This window comes from Macaca nemestrina, chromosome X, assembly GCF_043159975.1.
Source record: "Macaca nemestrina isolate mMacNem1 chromosome X, mMacNem.hap1, whole genome shotgun sequence".
NCBI classification, from domain to species: Eukaryota; Metazoa; Chordata; class Mammalia; order Primates; family Cercopithecidae; genus Macaca; species Macaca nemestrina.
This window is the reverse complement of record NC_092145.1, coordinates 33,175,774-33,197,881: the sequence shown is the minus strand read 5'-3', so window position 1 is coordinate 33,197,881 and position 22,108 is coordinate 33,175,774.

Here is a 22,108-nt window from a genome sequence, read left to right as displayed (position 1 = left end):
TAATACAGAAATCAATGTGAATGGTAAGGTTTCCCTAACTTGAAGAGGAACATATCTCATTACAATGTCATCAAAACAAATTCAGCAGTTAAAAAGGCCAGAAATGTTATAGGAATTGACATTTACATTTTGAGTAAACGAGGTTATGGTATAGAAAGTAGAATATCTCTATATGTTTAAGAGGTTTGAGCTGAGAACTCTTCATGAATAAAACATTAGGACATAATGTGCACCCTAGTATTTACACTTCCTTAGCCTCCCAATTTAAGAGAAATACTTCTAAACTTCCCTGTTTTGATTCTGGCTGTTTTCTGCACTTACCTTGTCTAAGTGTTTATACTCTAAACTTGTGAATACCAAGTTCTTCAGAAAGATACAATAATTTATAATCAGATTTATAGCCATATGCCTTAAAATATTGTTTGGCATGACTCCTTTTGTAGATTGATACCACAGTAAAGCTAAATTACACTTCTTTCTTGGTGCTGAAACTACTAAAAATCACAATGTCATGTTAACTGCTGATCTAATATTTGATGGGAGTAAATTAATATTGGGGTGAGGCTCCATAGATGGAAAAAATAACTCTGTCTGCATTTGATTCATGACTCATTAGAAGTTGTTATCATCACTCAATACCTTTCATTTCAAGGGATCTCAGGTTGAAAAGTTTTGAGTAACAGAAAATTTGTATTGGGCAATATCATAAAATGTGAGCACAATCTGACATATAAATGCATTTGGGAAGGGAGACAAGCAAAAAAAATTCTGCTGTCCCATTACCTTGGTGTCTCATTTAAATCCAAGTTTTTAATGTGTTTAAGAGTAGTATGTTTGTGATTGTGTATGTGTGTAAGATTAGGAGAGAAGGAGGAGGAGGAAGAAGAGATAAAATAAGGCTGGAAACATAGAGACAAAGACAGAGATGGGGAGAGGGGCGGAACTAAAGCATATCATATAATAGATTTTGTTGCAAAGCTCCTGCTTGTTTAACATCATGTTCAGTTTTGGAGACTGAGCTAAAACTGTGCTTTTACTTATCCAATAGCCATTTACTTCTCTTCCTTTCAGATAGATTTTGCTTGCTAAAATATGCTTAAGCCTAGGAAATGAATTATGATAGGTCCATGCCAGTATGGCAATTCCGTTCCTTTTTCCCAGTGATTGGACTAATGGGATATATGTGATGCAATTCTGGCCCTTGAAATCTGAAAAGAAGTCTGCTGGAAACTTCCGAAAAAGATTTTCCTCCCCTAGAATCTCCCAGCAAGCTTAGATCTATCATGAGTCATCTCCTGGTTCTGGGCATATTTTAGCTTTCACAAAACTCAGGCTTTTGTTGTCCTGTATTTCTTTCTGCTTTGAACATTCTCTATATAAGAATATAATACTTACAGCTATTTCAGCCACCTAGTGACCACAAGGAAACAGAAAAAAAAATCCAGGGAGGCCCACTCAGTGTCCTGACATTATCATTCTGTTGAATTAATGCTAGAACTAACTATCTCTAGATTTTTCTTGCTTTAAAGAACACTAAATATCCTTGTGGTTTAAGTCAGTTAGTCTGGGTTTTTGTTATTTACTTGCAGACATAAATATCTTCAATGATACAAGAACCTGCCCAGAAATGTGACTGACTTCTAAATAGTTGGTATAAAATCAAACGACCAATGTCTATCATATTGGAGAACGTACACATTTCCAAATCTAGCTGTCCTTCATGACTCATCTTATATTTCAGCTGAACCTTCCATTTTTGGTCATACTGTCCCTCTGTCCTTTCAAGACCATCCCAACATACTGATAACACATATTGGCACTTGACTGTGTAGATATTTGTGTTCCTTTTTTCTATCTTATAAATTTTTTGTCATCTCTTAAACAAGATTATAAATTTCTTGAGGCAGTGTTTGGACTTTATAACCAACTTGGCACCTAAAAGAGTACTTTGCTTCTACTTGTTCAATTGGATAGTCACACTTTCCCCTGCCCTGCTCATGCTACAAACTCTGAAACTCAATATTTCTCCTCAAGATGGATACTAGTGGGATATTCTTTTACATTGGGTTCTGGAGTAAGAGTCTTCTGTTCCATACCCCATTCCACAGTGCAGCTTAATGGAAGCAAGATTTAAATGAATAACACTATCATAGTAAATTATAATATTTTTATTATCTCAGGCCTCTGCTTTGCCAAAGTCTTATGGGTTGTACATAAGCAGCTTAAGAGTGTAATCAAAGCAGAATACCGGTATATATTTTAATGATCCAAACAATAGCATATATGTTTGGCAAATCAATTTATAGCCTTGACTAAATTCACAAATGTTACCATTGTTCCAATTAGTAGTGGAGCATTAAAGCTTGTGAAGACACTCAAATCCTTTTCAGTATTTGTGTGTACTTTTCCTTGGACTTAGGTCATAGTTTAAGCCAAGGTCACACACACACACACACACACACACACACACACACACACTGCTTCTACAGACTGTACAACATTCTTAAAGTCTGCAAAAATATAAAGTCAGAATCATGAATTTTAGTATCCTGATTGACTCATAGAAACTTTTATTTGTTTTTCTAAAAACATCTTCATCTTCAACTGAAACACTGGATTTTTTACATCCCCAAAAGTAGATGTGCTTGCCTTCCATTCCTCTCGCTATAAACCAGGCACCTGTATTCCCCCTCTCCAAAACCATCAGCAACCAAAAGTGGATTCATTTGACAAATGGTGTATAATTCTCATTAGTGGATGGCTTGAGTCCATGGCCTTCATTTTACTTTTGTTTCTTTACTGTCCATTCCTTCTTTCACTGTGATCATTATATTTTATGTGAAGGAGTCAGAGATAATGTATTTCTTTGAGCAATTCTAAGATGAATGTCATGGAAAACAGGCAATTAGAATTTTAGCACCTGCACAATTCAATTCTAAAGCACTTTAAACAACAGCGCTAAATTTACTATAGAAAAGCAAATGTTTATCTTAAATATGGTTTAATCCTCTTTTCCAGGAAGCTTATGTAACAAAAAATGCAGCTGGAGGCTATAGTGGCCCATTTATAACCATACTTGGGTTTGTTACCAAGGAACCTGTCAAAATCAGCTTAGCTCGTTCGAATGGCTTATTCTGGCTTGCTGTGTCTTTTTTCTCATTTGATTTTGGAGTTAAAACCGGTTTAGTGATGCCAGCTAAGGAATTTTTTTTTTTTTAACTTTGCCAACTGTGCAGGATTGGAATAAATGGAATAGATGGCTATCCACATGGTGCCATGTTTGAGGGGCTGCTCATTTATCTCTGCCTTTTCCCAGTACTCTCTTTACTGGGATGGTTGTGGATTCCCTCCTCAGAGTCATTATTTTGGGATAAAACAAAACCTACGGCAAGCTATATACGCCTTGTAAATATATCTCCTTCTTGGGAAATAAGCCAATGTGTTAGCCTGATTATGCCTAACTAGCAGAAAGAAAAAGAAGGTAGGTTATTGTAAGACTCAAATTCCAGTACTCAATCAAAATTTACGCAGTCACATTTTGCTCCCTGCTTAGGATGAGGCAGACCTGGGGTCAAACTAGCTATAGCTGATATTGCTTTCATCTTTGTTCTTCAGAACTTGGCACCATTATACTCCATGCTTCTGATTTATTTCTTTATTTATTAAGTAGAGTCATCCAATGGTAACTCACTGTTCAGATTGTCTATGACTTACAATGGTTTCATTTATAATTATTCAACTTTACCAAGGTGTAAAAGTGATACACATTCAGTAGAAACCATACTTCGAATTTTGAACTTTGATTTTTTCCCGGGCTCGTGATACTCAGTGGGATATTATCTCATGATGCTGAGGAGTAGCAGCCAGCTGCAACTCCCAGTCAGCTCCACAACCTTGAGAGTGGACAAACTTATGTTCTACAGTGTACTGTTGCCAGAGGAACTTGCACAACTGTAGGCTAATGTAAGTGTTCTCAGCACGTTTAAAGTAGGCTAGACTAAGGTATGATGGTAAGTTAGGTGTATTAAATGCATTTTTTTCAACTTAGATTATTTTCAACTTATGATCAGCTTATCAGGATGTAACCTCATCATAAGTTGAGGAGCATCTGTATTAGTTTTCTATTGTAAAACACATTATGACATACTCACAGGCTTTAAACAACACCCATTTATTAGCTCAAAGTACTATATGTCAGAAGTCCAAGTAGGCTTGACAGATATCTTTATCCTGGATCTCATAGACTGAAATCATGTGTGTTGGCCAGAATAGGCTCTTATCTGGACTATATGGGGAAGAACCCACTTCTAAGCTCGTTTAGATTGTTGGCATAATTCAGTGCATTGTAGTTATAGAACTAAGGTACCCATTTCCTTGAAGACTGTTAGGAAGGGACACTTCCAACTTTCTCTGGTCCTTTCACATGGTTCCCTGCATCTTCACTGCCATGAGCAGCATGTGCTTGGAAACTCTCTGAGTTTCTCTTCTGCTACCAGCTTGGAGAAAAGCCCATTTTTAAAGAGATCATGTGATTAGATTCAGCCCACACATATAATATCCCTTTTGCTATGTAAGGTGACATAACCACAGGAGTAATTCCAGGAAACTAAGGTATGGAGAACATAAAATTATGCCTACCACATCTTCACTTATTTTTGTATTAGGATAATTTGTCTTCACCTTTCCCCTGATTAAAATGTAAGCTTTACCTAGTTTTAATATTTGTTATTTGTCTATTAGAAATAGTATATACCTTAGAATTCCCCCCAGAAGCCAGAATCTATAGAATACCTTTTCATTGTTCATAACCAGATGTTACAAGTCATAACACACTGAGCCCACAAAAATAAGATTACTGAATAAAGACATGTGGGGCAAAGGTTGCATTCTCAACTTCATGTTTTTCCAGCTTTTGTTTTAAGCACTGGTATGTTGAAGGGAGGCAATTAACTAGAAGGACATTTAAAAATGTTCTGTTGTAGGCTTTTTGTTTTGGCTTTTGTATTCCTTGAATAATATGAACCCCTTTGAGTGAACCTTAGGATATTGTTATGCCTTGTCTCCAATGAACATCATTAAGTCACCATATTTTCCCAAGATTCTGAAAATCAAGCCAATTTTTTCCTTCTTTACTTTAGCCCAAGATAATTTCAGACATTCCCTGACAATCTGTGACAGTTCATTTTTATGAGTGAGCCTGAGAAAATTGCTTGCACACCAATAGCAAGGAAAAGCATTTTGGAGGGCATGAATGGACACTCAGTTGCCCATGGAGAGTACTTAGGTGATGGGACACTAGGAGTCTGAGGTGAGAGAACTGGAGGCCTCGGTATGTAAACAGAGATGGATTGTTTTCTCTTAATCTGTATCGCTGGAGACAAACTGAAATTTAGTGTCATAAAAATTTGATACTATTTAAGGTAGTAAGAGGCCAAGGTCATATACCTACAAGGGTCAGAAATATGGAGTATATGGAGAAAGTCCTGTATAAGATAGAAAACAGAGTGCAGGAAACTCTGGTGAATGGGAAAGCACATGCTACATACAAAGTCACTATTCAATTCCAGCAAATAGTTGCCATATGATAATTCAGGACTATTATTTTCTTATCTTCCAATTTTATAAATAAAGGCCTGAAATCAATAGTTTTATATGAAATCTCCTAAATTTTAAATGTTGGCAATTAAAATACTATGAGTAGGACTTCTGGTTTCAGCTTTGATATATGAAGATCTGGTGAGCCGTCACTTCCATCCTTACAACAACAACAAAAACAAATTCGGACAAAACTAAAAATAAATAACCTTTCTTAGACTCTTTAGATAACTGAGATCACAGCAAAAACCATGACCCAAATACTTGGAGAAACAGGTCCATCTAGAGATACTGCAACTAAGATCTGCTTATCTGAAGTAGAAACTGCTGGAGACATAAACTAGTAGAAACATTTAAATGGTAATTTTGATGAATAGCTGGAAGCTGAGTGTGGACTAGCATTACAGTGAAAAACCCCTAGAGGCTACAATCCTGGAGGAGAGGTACATTTTAATGGGCTTTTCCTCTAGGAATTCCAGCAAGTTGTCAAGATTAATACCCAAGAAAAGTCCTCTTGTGACTGTGGCAGGAGGAAGGGAAGAGTAACCATTTTGACACAGGCCCAGCACCTTCTCTGTAACAAAAGCCTACTTTTCAGGGAAAATGGATTTGCCAGAATGCAATTCTGAAATCTTATACTGAGCTGGGGAAAGAGAAATTTTTCCTATCTTATTTCCCTCCAGCAGTCCTATAAACCTAAGAGGGTAAAGATAAATAGGCATCCAGAGACTGTGCTTCAAGAAAGTAGAGTGAAAATGTTGTAGCCAGGGAGAGAAGAAGTGGAGGAGACTCCTTCACTAGACCTTGTACAGGGAGCAAAACGCTAATGAAGGTCACAGTTCAGGGACACAGGCACACTAAAAGATTTTTAATTTTAAGAGTATAGAACAACACTCCCCCCTCCTCACATTTTACCACTACATTAACAATGCAGCTCTAATGTAATAACAATGGTTTATTGATGAAAGAAATGCAAGGGACAGAATTTTATTGAAGAGGAATACTCAGGGAAGCCCCCAAAACAATAGTGAAGACAAAAACAAGAATGCTACAGGAATATGAAGCCTCTGGTAGCTGAAGCTATTAATACAACAAACATTAAAAGCATCCCAGCTCCTAGCCAGATTTACAAAAATTTTCACACCGAAGAGCTATTAATTTCAATTCCTATTAGCCAGAACAACATGACTTATTTTCAACAAAAACTTACAAGGTACACTAAAAGATTTTTAAAAATCTGAAGCAACAAAGAAAGCATCAGAACCAGATTCAGACATGACACAGATTTTAGGATCATCATATAGGAGATTTAAAATAACTATGATTAATATGTAGTCTCTAATGGAACAAGAAGCAAACAACATGAAATAAAAATGAGGAATATAAGCAGAGAGATGGAAAGCCCAGGAAAGAATGAAAATGAAATGCTAGAATTCAAAAACACAGTAAAAGAAATAAAGACCATATTCATTGGGTGGAGAAGTAAACAAAATATGGATGAGGAAAAATCAGTGAACTTGAAGACAGGTCAACATATACTTCTCAAACTGACAGGTAGCAGGACGAGCCGCAGACAAAACTCCTCAGACACCAAGTTAAAGAAGGAAGGGGGCCGGGCGCGGTGGCTCAAGCCTGTAATCCTAGCACTTTGGGAGGCCGAGACGGGCGGATCAGGAGGTCAGGAGATCAAGACCATCCTCGCTAACACAGTGAAACCCCGTCTCTACTAAAAAATACAAAAAAACTAGCCGGGCGAGGTGGCAGGCGCCTGTAGTTCCAGCTACTGGGGAGGCTGAGGCAGGAGAATGGCATAAACCTAGGAGGCGGAGCTTGCAGTGAGCTGAGATCCGGCTACTGCACTCCAGCATGGGCGACAGAGGGAGACTCCGTGTAAAAAAAAAAAAAAAAAAAAAGAAGGAAGGGGTGTATTCAGCTGGGGGCATCCGTGAGACTCCTGTCTCAAGAGCCAAGCTCTCTGAGTGAGAAATTCCTGTCCCTTTTAAGGGCTCACAGCTCTAAGGGGGTGCACGTGAGAGGGTCATGACTGATTGAGCAAGCAGCGGGAACATGACTATGTACAGGTAATTAGATTGGAACAAAACAGGATAGGGATTTTCACAGTGCTTTTCTATACAATGTCTGTAATCTATAGATAAGATAACCGATTAGGTCAGGGGTTGATCTTTAACTACCAGGACCAGGGTGTGGCACCGTGCTGTCTGCTTGTGGATTTCATTTCTACCTTTTAGTTTCTACTTTTTCTTTCTTTGGAGGCAGAAATTAGGCATAAGACAATATGAGGGGTGGTCTCCTCCCTTAATGTAAATAATCAAAAGAATAAAGAAAAAAACAAAATGGAAACTTTGAGCAATTTGGGACAATAATAAAAAATAAAGCACTCATATATTTCAAGTACAAGAAGGAGAAATAAAATAACATGCCAAAAAATATGTGAAGTATAATGGTCAAGAACTTTTTCTAAAATTTAAACCCCATGTTCAGAATGGTCAAAGAATGGCAAGCAAGGTGAACACAAAGAAAACAAAACAAAAATACATAGGCATATTGTATGCAAACTGCAGGAAAAAAAGATAAAGAAAAATTTTGGAAAGAAGACAGGAAAAAATACCTTATTTGTTGAGACACGGGATAAGAATCACAATGAACTTCTCATCAGAAATTATTTAAGCAAGATGACAGAAGAGAGAAATATTTAAATTGTTGAAAGAAAAAATATCCTACCCTCCTAGGATTCCATATGCAGAAAAATAGTTCCTCGAAAGTGAAGTAGATTTTCAGACAAACTGAAACCTAGAGAATTAATCACCTGTGGACCTGCCCAGCAATAAATGTTAAAAGAAACTCTTCTAGCAGAAGGAAAATGATATAAGTCAGAAACTTAGATCTGCCAAAGGAAAGGAAGAGTATCAGAAAAGAAAGAAACATGGATGAAATAAAATATTTCATTTTTCTTTGTCTTCATTGATATAAAAGATAACTGTTGAAAAAAATAATAGTCATAATGTATATGGTATTTATAGCATACAGATAAAGTGAATGACTGAAATGTTATAAGAGACAGGAGGTAGGATGGATTGTTTTCTCTTATAAGGCACAAACACTACACAGGAAGTAGTAGAGTGTTATTTGAAGTTGACATAGGTGAGTTTAAAACATATTCTAAGCTCTAAGGCAACTACTATTTTTTTTTAGAAAATTACAAATGATACTAAAAGAGAAGAGACAAAATGAAACTATACATAATGCTCAATTAGAATCAGAGAAGGTAGAAAATGAAAATAAAGAATGAACAAGCAAACTAAATGGAGAAAACAGTTACAAACATGGTATATATTATTCCAACTGTATCAGTTTCCTAGGGTTACTGTAACAAAGTACCAAAGAGTGCGTAACTTAGAATATAAGTTTATTATTTTACAGTTCTGGAGGATAGAAGTCCAAAACCAAGGTATTAGCAAGGGTATGTCCCTCTAAAACCTGAAGGAGAAGGATATTTTCTTGCCTCTTCCAGGTTCTGTTACCCCAGATGTTCCTTAGCTCATGGCAGCATAACTCTAATCTTTACATAGTGTTCTTTTTATCTCTTTTCACCTAGTCTTCTCTCTGTGCATATCTGTTTCTGTCCAAATTTCCCTTTTTTATAAGGACACCAGTTACATTGGATTAGGCCCTATATTAGTCAAGGGTCTCAAAAAGAAGAGAACCAATAGGATGTATGCATCTCTCTCTCTCTCTTTCTGTGTGTGTGTGTGTGTGTGTGTGTGTGTGTGTGTGTGTGTGCATGCACATGCGTATGTAGATAGATCCAGAGAGAGAGACAGATTTTAAGGAATTGGTTCATGTAATTGTGTGGAGGCTGACAAGTTCAAAATCTGCAAGGTAGACTAGCAGGCCAGAAATCCAGAGAAGAGCTGATATTGCAGTTAAAGTACAAAGGCAGTGTGCTAGCAGAATCCCCCCTTTCTCAAGGAGGTCAGTCTTTTTCTTAATGCCTTCAACTAACTGAATAAGGCCCACCCACATTATAGAGGACAATCTTCTTTACTCAAAGTCTGATGAATTAAATGTTAATTCAACCCCAAAAATACCTTAATGGAAACACCTAGAATAGTGTTTGAACAAATATCTGGGTACTCTGGACAAGCAAAGTTGGCACATAAAAGTAACCATCACAGGCCCACCATAATGACATCATTTTAACTTGACTACATATGCAATGGCTATTTCCGAGTAAGGTCACGTTTTGAGGTACTAGGTGTTAAGAGATCAACTTAACTTCTTGGGAGCACAATTCAATGCATAACATAAACTATATCAACAATCACCTTAAATATGAGGGTCTAAATTAAAGACAGATTTTTAGAGTGGATAAAAAGTAAAGCCCAGTTATATGCCATTTATAAGGGAAAAAAATCTGTTGGGTTTTTCCATATTTATTTTACGTTTGGGGTAAAAGTGTGGGTTTGTTACATAGGTAAACTTGTGTCATGGGGGTTTGTTGTACAAATTATTTCAGCTCACAGGCGTTAAGCCTAGTACACATTAGTTGTTTTTCATGATCTTCTCCCTCCTCCTACCCTCCACCTCCAAAAGGCTCTAGTGTGTGTTATTAACCTCTGTGTCTGTCCCCTTTATCTCCCAGTTATAAGGGAGAACATGTGGTATTTGGTATTCTGTTTCTGTGTTAGTTTGCTAAGAATAATGGCCTCCAGCTCCATTCATGTTCCTGCAAAGGACATGATCACATTCTTTTTATGGCCACATAGTATTCCATAGTATACATTTCCCATGTTTTCTTTATCTAGTCTAACATTGATGGGTATTTAGGTTGATTCCATGTCTTTGCTATTGTGAATAGTGCTGCAGTGAACATAGGCATGTATGTGTCTTTATAATAGAATAATTTCTATTCCTTTGGGTATATACCAAGTAATGGGATGCTGAGTCAAATGATATTTCTGTCTTTAGGTCTTTGAGGAATTTCCATATTGTCTTTCACAATGACTGAAGTAATTTACACTCCCACCAACAGTGTATAAGCATTCCTTTTTCTCCACAACCTCTCCAGCATCTACTATTTTTTGACTTTTTAACAGTAGCCATTCTTACTCTTGTTCGATGGTACCTCATTGTGGTTTTCATCGGCATTTCTCTACTGATCAGTGACGTTGAGCTTTTCTTCATATAATTGTTGACTGCATGTATGTCTTCCTTTGAAAAGTGTCCGTTAATGTAACTTTGAATTTAAGGCAGATAGATTGAATATAAAGGGACAGAGAAAGATATACCATGCTAACACTATTCAAAATAAAGTTGGAGTACTTATATTAATATTTCAAACAAAACAAACTACTGAATACATAAGATTATCAGAATAAAAGAGGACATTGCAAAATGATAAAGGAGCCACTTTCTGAAATTATAACATTTCTTAATGTGTATGAATAAAATAATAAAGTGTCAAAGTACATAAGGCAAAAAACTGATAAAACAGAAAGTAGATAGTTGGAGACTTCAAAATCAGTAATTGATAGATCAAACAACCAGAAAATCATTAATGATAGAGTTGACCTGAACAGCAAAATTAATCAATTTGACCTAATTGGCATTTATAGAATACTACATCCAACAACAGCAGATTGCATATTTCCCTCACTTCACATAGAACATTCATTAAGATAAAAAATATTCTGGCTGGTGCAGTGGCTCATGCCTGTAATCCCAGCACTTTGGGGGGCTAAGGCAGGCGTATCACGAGGTCATGAGTTCAAGACCAGCCTGGCCAAGATGGTGAAACTCCCTTTCTACTAAAAATACAAAAATTAGCCTGGTGTGGTGGTGGGCGCCCCTGTAATCCCAGCTACTCAGGAGGCTGAGGCACAGAATTGCTTGAACCCAGGAGGCAGAGGTTGCAGTGAGCCAAGATCGCACCACTGCACTCCAGCCTAGGCAACACAGCAAGACTCTGTCTCGAAAAAAAGAAAAAAAATTCTGAACCATAAAACATACCTTATCGGTCGGGCGTGGTGGCTCACGCCTGTAATCCCAGCACTTTGGGAGGCCGAGGTGGGCGGATCACAAGGTCAGGAGATCGAGACCATGGTGAAACCCCGTCTCTACTAAAAATAGAAAAAATTAGCCGGGCGCAGGGGCGGGCGCCTGTAGTCCCAGCTACTCGGGAGGCTGAGGCAGGAGAATGGCGTGAACCCGGGAGGCGGAGCTTGCAGTGAGCCGAGATTGCGCCACTGCACTCCAGCCTGGGCGACAGAGCCAGACTCCGTCTCAAAAAAAAAAAAAAAAAAAAAAAAACATACCTTTTCAAATGTAAATATTAGAAATTTTACAAAGCTTGTTTCCAAACCACAATAGAAGTAATCAAAGAATCAATGACAAAAAAGATAGCTGAAAAATTCCAAATATTTAGAGATGAAGAACACACTTCTCAATAATACATGAGTCCAAGAAGAAGAATCAAGAGAAATAAAAACTCATTTTGAACTAAATGAATTTCATAATAGAATGTGTCAAAATTTATGGGATGCAAATAAACTAGTACTCAGAGGGAAATTTATATCATTAAATTCACATATTGGAAAAGAAGAAATATCTAAAATCGCTATCCCATCAAGCTATATTATAGAATTATAGATGAACTAATTTAAAAGTTTATATGGCAAAGAAACAAATAAATAATAATAAAATAAAAGTTTATATGAGAAGGCAAAAGACCTATAACAGCCAGTGCAATAATTAAAAAGGACAAAGTTGGAATACTCATATTATTAAATTTCAAGACTTGCTATGAAAATGTATTGATCAAGACAAAGTAGTGTTGGAGTTAGAACAGACACACAGATCAATGGCATTTAATGGAGTGCATATAAAAAGACCCACACAAAGATAGTCAGTTGATTTTTGCCAGTGATGCAAAGACAATTAAATGGAGAAAAAACAGTCTTTTCCACAAATGGTGCCAAAACAATAGAATGTCAAAAAGCAAAATAGCGAACCTAGGCACTAAATTTAAATCTTTCAGAAAAATTAAAATGGATATTATACTTACATATAACATGCAAAACTATAAGAAGAAAGCATAGAATAGAATCTAGATGTTTTTGGTTTTGGTGTTGAGTTTTTTTGTTTGTTTGTTTGTTTTTGTTTTTTTTTTAATAGAGCACCAAAATCAAGATCTACGAAAGAAAAAATTCAATAAGTTAGACTTCATTCAAGTTTAACATGTTTGTCTTTTGAAAGACAATATTAAGAAAATAAAGACAAGCCACAAACTAGAAAAAAAAATATTTGCAAATCACATTTTTTTTTTTTTATTTGAGACAGAGTCTCGCTCTGTTGCCTAGGCTAGAGTGTAGTGGCACAGTCTCACTCACTGCAACGTTTGCCTCCCGGGTTCAAGTAATTCTCCTGCCTCAGCCTTCCAAGTAGCTGAGACTACTGGCGCCCACTACCATGCTGGCTAATTTTTTGTATTTTTAGTAGAGATGGGGTTTTACCATGATGACCAGGCTGTTTTTGAACTCCTGACCTCAAGTAATCTGCCTTCCTCGGCCTCCCAAAATGCCAGGATTACAGCAAATCATGTATTTGACTTGTATCCAAAACATGTAAAAAATTATAAAATTCAACAATAAGAAAACAAACAATCCAATTTAAAAATAGGTGAAAATCTGAACAGATACCACTCCAAAGAAGATATACAGATGGAAAATAAGTATATGAAAAGATGTCCAAGATCATCTGTGATTGTAAATTAAAACAACGAGATATGACTATACACCTTTAGAGTGACTAAATGAAGTTTAAAATGACAATTTTGATTGTCGGTGAACATTTAGGATAGCAGGAACTCTTGTTCATTGCTGATGAGAACACTAAATGGTACAGTGACTTTGGAAAACAACTTGGCAGTTTTTCACAAAGGTATACTAGTCTTACCATTTGATCCAGTAATCACACTCCTGGGTATTGAGCCATCCCGTTTGAAGATGTATGCCCACAGAAAATGTTCCCATGAATGTTTATAGGAGTTTTATTTATAATCTCCAAAAACTAAAGGGAACCAGGATAAACTTGAATAAGTGGGTAGATAAGCAAACTTCAGTATGCCCATACAGGGAAATACCATTCAGTGGTAAAAAGGAAGGTACTTTTAATCCACATGACAGTATGGCTAAATCTTAAATGTATATTTCTACATGAAAGAAACCAGTCTGAAAAGCTATGTACTGTATAATTCCACTTACATCACATTCTGGACAGTAAACAGATTAATAATCATCAGGGGTTTATGCAAGAGAAGAGGTTAAATAGATAAAGTACAGGGGATTTTTTTTTTTTTTTTTTTTTTTTTTTGGTGGTGAAGCTATTCTGTATGATACTTTAGTGTTGGATATATGACACCATGCATTTGTCAAAACTCATTAAACTGGCCAGGCTCGATGGCTCATGCCTGTAATCCCAGCACTTTGGGAGGCCGAGGCAGGTGGATCACAAGGTCAGGAGATCAAGACCATCTTGGCTAATGTGGTGAAACCCCGTCTCTACTAAAAATACAAAAAAGTTAGCCGGGCATGGCGGAGGGCACCTGTAGTCCCAGCTACTTGGGAGGCTGAGGCAGGAGAATGGCGTAAACCTGGGAGGCGGAGCTTGCAGTGAGCCGAGATCGCGCCACTGCACTCCAGCCTGGGAGACAGAGCTAGACTCCATTTCAAAACAAAACAAAACAAAACAAAAATAACATAAAACTTTATAGTACAAAGGATGAACCTTAATGCATGCAAATTTCAAAAAATAATTTCAGAAGTCAAGGGGTAAAAGGAAGGAATGCATACTATGAGGAGAGTATCTAACTGCATTTCAAACATGACTTAACCTCACTTGTGGGTGGAGAGAAAAGTGCTGACCTATATAACTTTAGAAATGAGCAGACTCTGTAAGACTAAAAACAAAAGGAACTATACATATGCGCTGTACTCTAGTTCGTAGGGTTTTGTACCAAGGAACTAAGAGTAAACAAATCTGATAGTGTTATACAAGTATACTGAGATTGAAGAATTAAGTAAATGGATGGTGAATAGTTGGAGTCAGGTTGTCATTTTTGAAGTGGAAGTTCCCAGATAAACAAGAACAGAAACCTAGAATTATCCATGTGGTAAAGAACTAGAAGTTGGAGACATCAATATGAAGTCATGTTTCAAAAAATATAGGTACAGATGGTTACACATAGGAATATTTATAGTTATTTGTATATTCACTGGATAGTATACATACATATATTTCAGGTGCTGTTTGTTGAGATGGCCTACAAGAAATGAACTTCAGTAACAATAAACATACATTATACCCAGATCTCAATTTCTGTGAAAATAAATTAAAAAAAAAAAAACACTCAAATAAGAACAAGCAAAGGCCATTTACTCAGAGTTTGGTGTAACAAGGCAGTAAGCCCCTATCACTTGTGTGTCATCAGAGGCTCAAAGGCAACAGAGGCAAGTTGTATAGTGGAAAAAAGAAGGCTTCAGATAAGCCCTGTTTGGAGGCTGTTCATGTGGAGAAGTTGTAGGCAGGCTGACTAGAAGTGAAGCATATATGTAATAGGCTGGGGTGACAGTTTGCTCTATGGTTGTTACTAAATTAAAAGTGGGGACATAAATTAGGGAAGCTGTAAGATATTAAGTCCTAGCTATTTGGTGTCAATTGTTACAGGAATTGTTTGGCTTGCTGGGCTGGTTACTAGAGATAGTAGTCTGACTTCCCACAAATCTAACCTATAGATAGAAAGCTAGTTTCCTGGGCTTTAACTATAGATAATGGGTTGGCTTCCTGTGCTGATTACTGTAGACTGTGGGTCAGAATCCTGTTTTTATATATGGTCTGGCTACTACCTCTTTGTGTATTGTGTTTATAATTTTTAATACTATTATATAGTAATAGTAGCCAAGGCTCCTTTGGAAAATTGCTGATTACAAGACTGGGACAAGAAATACACAAAATGAGCCTGGAGCATCTTGTAGTACCAGAAAGTGAAGTGAATTCTACAAGTGAAAACAAACAAAACCAACATCGTAATTGTCACATGTCAAAAGGACACAGGATCCAAGTGAAGGAGCTTCCAATGGCCAAAACTGAAACAATCTGAGCAACAAAATAAAATTTGATAAATATAATAATAAGTATTAGATCAAAACTCAAAGCATAAAATAAATTTCCATGGGCCTACATTGATATTAATGATTGAGTACATAAATAAGTGAGCAGAATAGACAACCCATCCATACAAAATTCCAAATGGTTTATGTAGATACTGTTCACCAAGGAAGGGGAGCATAATCCCCACCCCTTGAGTGAAGGCTGCACATAATGACTTCCTTCTAAAGAGTACAGTATGGAGGGAGGGGAATAACTTTATGATGGAGAAACCTGAAAAATACTACTTCAGTCAGGTGACCAAAATCAACATCAACAATCATAAATCATGTTCATAATATATACCCTTGATATCATGTCATAAAAATTGCACTTTACCTTTCTAGTTTTTATCTTAAAAAAATATAACCCCAATTTAACTATAAGAAAAACATAAGACAAATCCCAGTTGAAAGAGTTCTACAAAATACATGATCAATCCTCCTCAAAACTGTCAAGATCATCAAAAATTAGGAATGTCTGAGAAACTGTCACAGCCAAGGATATGGAATGACTAAATGTAATGTAGTATCCTGGATAAAAGTATGCAATGGAAAAAATATTAAATAAATATCAAAAATTCTGAATAAAGTGCCAACTTTAGTTGACAATAATGTGTTAAAATGAAAATGGAAATACAAGATACCAAAATCTATGGAATATGGCAAAAGCAGTACTAAGAGGAAAGCTTATAGCAATCAATGCCTATATTTTTAAAGTAGAAAACTTCAACTAAATAGCCTAATGATACACATCAAGAAACTAGAAAATTAAGAATAAATCAAATGAAAAAAAGTTAAAGAAAATACATAATAAAGGTCAGAGCTGAAATAAATAAAATTGAAACAAAGAAACAATACAGATCAATGAATTTAAAAGGTTGATTTATCAAAAAGATAAACAAAATTGAGAAATGTTTAGCTAGACTAAGAGAGGAGACCCAAAGTCATGAAATCAGTAATGAAAAAGGAGACATAACAACTGAGCCCTCAGAAATACAAAGAATCACTAGAGATTATTATAAACTATAGGCTCACAAATTCTAAAACCTGAAAGAAATTGATCAATCCCTGGACACATGCAACCTACCAAGATTGAACCATGAAAAATTGAAACAAAACAAACCAATAACACCTAATGAGATCAAAGCCATGATAAAACATCTTTTATCAAAGAAAAGCCTAAAATCTCATAGATTGATTGTGGAATTCTACCAAACATTTAAAGAACTAATACAAACCTATTCAAACTTCAGAAAAAATCAAAGGGGAGGGAATATGTCCAAAGTCATCCAACAAGGCCTGCATTACCCTGATACCAATACCAGATAAGGACACAACAAACAAAGAAAACTGCAGAAGGATATCACTGGTGAAAAAAAATGCAAAATCTTCAAAACTGCTAGCAAACAGAGTTTAACCACACATTAAAGAGATTATTCAGCATGATTAAGTGAGATTTATCCTGGGGATGCATGATATGCAAATCAGTAAACATGATACATAACATTAACAGAATCATAAACAAAAAGTATATGATGACTTCAACAAATGATGATAAAGAATTCGAAAAAATTCAACATCCCTTAATGATAAAACTGTCATCAAAATGAGTTTACATATATCTCATATATATACCCATTACTCAAAATAATAAAGGGAATATATGACGAATCCTTGGTTAATATCATATTGAATGCAGAAAAATTGAAGGCCTTTTTTTTCTAAGGACTGGAACAAGAGAAAGACACCCACTTTCACCAATATTATTTAACATAATACTGGAAGTCCTGGCCAGAGCAATTAGGCAAAAGAAAAAAAAAAGAAATGAAGAACATTTAAATAGAAAATGAGAAAGTCAAATTATACTTTTCCAAAGACAATATAATGTTATACCTAGAAAAACCTAGATTAAGTGATAAATAAATTCAGTCAAGTTGCAGGATACAAAATTAACATACAAAAACAGTAGCATTTTTGTATGCCAATAGCAAACAATCTGAAAAAGAAACCAAGAAAGTAATCTCATTTATAATAGCTGAAAATAATAAAATAAAATAAAATAAAAAAGAAGTGAAAGATCTCCACAGTGAAAATTATAATACATTGATGAAATAAATTGAAGAGGACACAAACCAATGGAAACACATTCCATGCTCAAGGATTGGAAGAATTAACATTTTTAAAATGACAACACTACTCAAAGCAATTTAAAAATTCAATGTCATCCCTATGAAAATACCAATGACATTCTTTGCAGTAACAGAAAAAATAATCCTAAAATTTATATGGAACCACCAAAAACAGAATTGCCAAAGCAATTATGTGTGAAAAGAACAAAGCTGGAGGCATCACACTATCTGACTTCAAAATTTACTACAAAGTTATAGTAACCAAAACAGCATGGTGCTGGCATAAAAACAGACACATAGAGCAATGGAATAGAATACAGACCTCTGAAACAAATCCGTGCATTTAAAATTAACTCATTTTCAACAGCATGCCAAGAATATACAATGGGGAAAGGACAGTCTTTTCAACAAATGGTGCTTGGAAAACTGGATAACCTTATGTAGAAAAATAAAACTAGACCCTATTTGCAGAAAAATAAAACCAAATCCTTATTTCTCACCATACAAAAAAAATCAAATCAAAATGGATTAAAGGCTTTAAGACATCAAACTATAAAAATATTAGAAGAAAACATTAGGGAAATATTCCAGGACATGGGTCTTGGTAAATTTTTTTGTGTGTTAACACTTCAAAAACACAAGCAACCAAAGCAGAAATAGGCAATTGGAATCACATTAAGCTAAGAAGCTTCTAAATCACAAAGGAAACAATAAAAAAGTGAAGAGACAACTTACAGAATGGGAGAAAATATTTACAAACTATTCATCTGAAAAAGGATTAATAATCAGAATACATAGGGAGTTCAAATAGCTCAATAGTCAAAAAAAAAAAAACAACTTCCAAATAACATAATTAAAAATGGGCAAATGATCTGAACAGACAATTCTCAAAAGAAGCATCCAAATGGCAAAGAGTATATTATAAAAAAAAAAAAAAATCACTAATCATCATAGAAATACAAATCAAAACCACAACAAGATATCATCTCACTCCAGTTACAATGGCTATTTTCAAAAAGACAAAAAATAACAAATCTTGGCAAGGATGTAGAGAAAAGGGGAAACCCCATACACTTTTGGTAGAAATGTAAATTAGTACAGCCACTATACAAAACAGTATGAACGTTCCTCAAAAAACTAAAAATAGAATTACTATGTGATCCAGTAATTTCATTACTGGTATATATCCAACAGAAAAGGAAATCAGGGGGCAGAGCAAGATGGCAGAATAGAAAGCTCCAACAATCGTCACCCCAACAAGGATATCAAGTTAACAACTATCTACACAGAAAATCACCTTCATAAGAATGGAAAACCAGGTGAGCCCTCATAGCACCTGGTTTTAAATTCATATCACTAAAAAAGGCACTGAAGCATTAGAAGAAACAGTCCTGAGTTACCACCTCCAATTCCACCCCTCCCCGTCTCCCACCCCACCACAGCAGTGTGGTGGGAAGTGTTTCTTTGGATGTTGAGGGAAGGATAACACAGCAATTGTGAGGCATTAAATTTAGTGCTGTCTTGTTAGAGCAGAAAGGAAAACTGGACCTAACTCAGCAGATGCCTGCCCACAGATGGAACATTTAAACCAGCCCTAGTCAGAGGGAAATTGTCAATTCCAGTGGTCCAAATTTGAGTGCCTGCAAACCTTGCATCCTAAGGATACAGAACTGAACTAAGCCCAGATACGGTGTAATGGGGATATGGGGGACATGTGACATACTGAGACAGAAGCTGGGGCAGCCAATGGAGTACTGGCATTAACTCTCCCATAACCCTAGGCTGCACAACTCACAGCTCCAAAAGAGACCCCTTCTTTCTACTTGAGTAAAGGAGAGGGAGGAGTAGAGACGATGTTGCCTTGCATCTAGGATAACAGCCCAGTTGCAGCAGAATAAGGCATTGGTTGGAGTCAGGAGGTCTACATTCCCACCCTGGCTCCAAGATAAGATTTCTAGACATACCCTAGGCCAGAAGGGAACCTGCTGCCTTGAAGAAAAGAACCCAGTCCTGGCAGCATTCATCACCTGCTAACTGAAGAAACCTTGGGCCCTGAGCAACCAGAAGCAATACCTAGGTCCTACATTGAGGGCCTTGGATGAACCTCTGAGACTCGTTGGCTTTAGTGAAGACTTAGCACGTTACCAGCTCTGGTGGCTATGGGGGAAAATCTTTCTGCTTGAGAAAAGCAGAGGGAAAAGTGAAGGAGACTTTGTCTTGAACCTTAGGTACCAGCATGGCCACAGGAGGGTAGAGAACTAACTGGACTCCTGGCATTCCCAAATTCAGGAACTGATTCTTGGATGACATTTCTGAACCTGCCCTGGGTCAGAGGGGACACCACTGCCCTAAAGGGTGAGTCCCAGGCCAGGCAGCATTCACAAGCTGACTTAAAAACCTTTGGTCCATAAGGGAACATCAGAGGTAAGTGTGGCAGTATTCATCATGGCCTGGGGTGGCACTGGCTACAGGGTGAGTATCCTCTGCCTTTGGAAAGGGGAAGCAAGAGTGGGAAAGACTGTATCTTGTAGTTTGAGTGCCACTTTATCCATAACACAATAGAATACCAGGTAAATTTCTAAGGATTTTAGCTCTAGTTCTTGACTCACTGATGGCACTACTGGACCCGCACTGGGCCTGGGGAACTTTGCCACTCTGAATAGAATGTAAGCATGGGTAGCTTTGCTACCTGCTGGTTATAGAGTCCCAGGCCTTGAGCAAATATAGACAGTAGCCAGGGAGTGGTTAAAAAAGGCCTAGGGCAAGACCCACTAGCAGGCTGGCTTCAGATATGACCCAGTACATTCACAGTGGTGATGGCCATGGGGTGCTTGTGTCACTATACCCCCAGCTTTAGGTGGCTTGGAACAGAGAGAGAGAGAGAATCTGTATGTTTGGGAGAAAATAAGAAAGGAGAAAAAGAGTCTCTGCCTGGTAATCTAGAGAAGTCTACAAGATCTTGTTCAAGACCATCAAAGCTGTATTCCATAAGTCTGCAAGAAAAACAGTGTTACTGGGCCTGGGGTGCCCCCTAAAGCAGATACAGCTTAGATTTCTTTTTTTTTTTTTTTTTTTTTTTTTTTTTTGAGACGGAGTCTCGCTCTGTCGCCCAGGCTGGAGTGCAGTGGCCAGATCTCAGCTCACTGCAAGCTCCGCCTCCCGGGTTTACGCCATTCTCCTGCCTCAGCCTCCCGAGTAGCTGGGACTACAGGTGCCCGCCACCTCGCCCGGCTAGTTTTTTGTATTTTTTTTTTAGTAGAGATGGGGTTTCACCATGTTAGCCAGGATGGTCTCGATCTCCTGACTTCGTGATCCACCGGTCTCGGCCTCCCAAAGTGCTGGGATTACAGGCTTGAGCCACCACGCCCGGCCTACAGCTTAGATTTCAAAACCAAAGTTCTTGCAAATATCTGGAAAACCTTCCCAAGAAGGACAACTACAAACAAGCTCATACAGCAAACACTACAATACCTAACTCTTTAAAACCCAGACACTGAAGAAAATCTGCTAGAATTAATACCACCTAGGAAAATATGACCTCACCAAATGAACTAAATAAGGCACCAGAGACCAATTCTGAAGAAATAGAGACATGTGACCTATCAGACAGGTAATTCAAAGCAGCCATGTTGAGGTAACTCAAATAAATTTAACATGACATAGAGAAGAAATCAGATTTCTATCAGATAAATTTAACAAAGATATTGAAATAATTAAAAAGAACCAAGCAGAATTTCTTGATCTGAAAAATGCAATTACCATACTGAAGAATGCATCAGACACCTTTAATAGCAGAGCTGACCAAGCAGAAAAAGAATAAGAGGTTTAGAACAGGCTATTTGAAAATACAGTCAGAGGAGATAAAAGATAAAATAATAAAAAGCACTAAAGCACACCTATAGGATCTAGAAAATAGCATTAATAGGGCAAGTCTAAAATTTATTGGCCTTAAAGAGAAGTTAGATAAAGAGATAGGAGTAGTAAGTTTATTAAAAGCAGTAAAAACAGAGAACTTCCCAAACCCTGAAGAGAGGATACAGAAAAGTGGGGAGTACTTTGTCTTGGAAATTATCAATATCCAAGTACAAGAAGTCTACCTCAAAGCATTTAATAATTAAATTCCCAAAGGTCAAATATAAAGAAAGGATCTTAAAAACA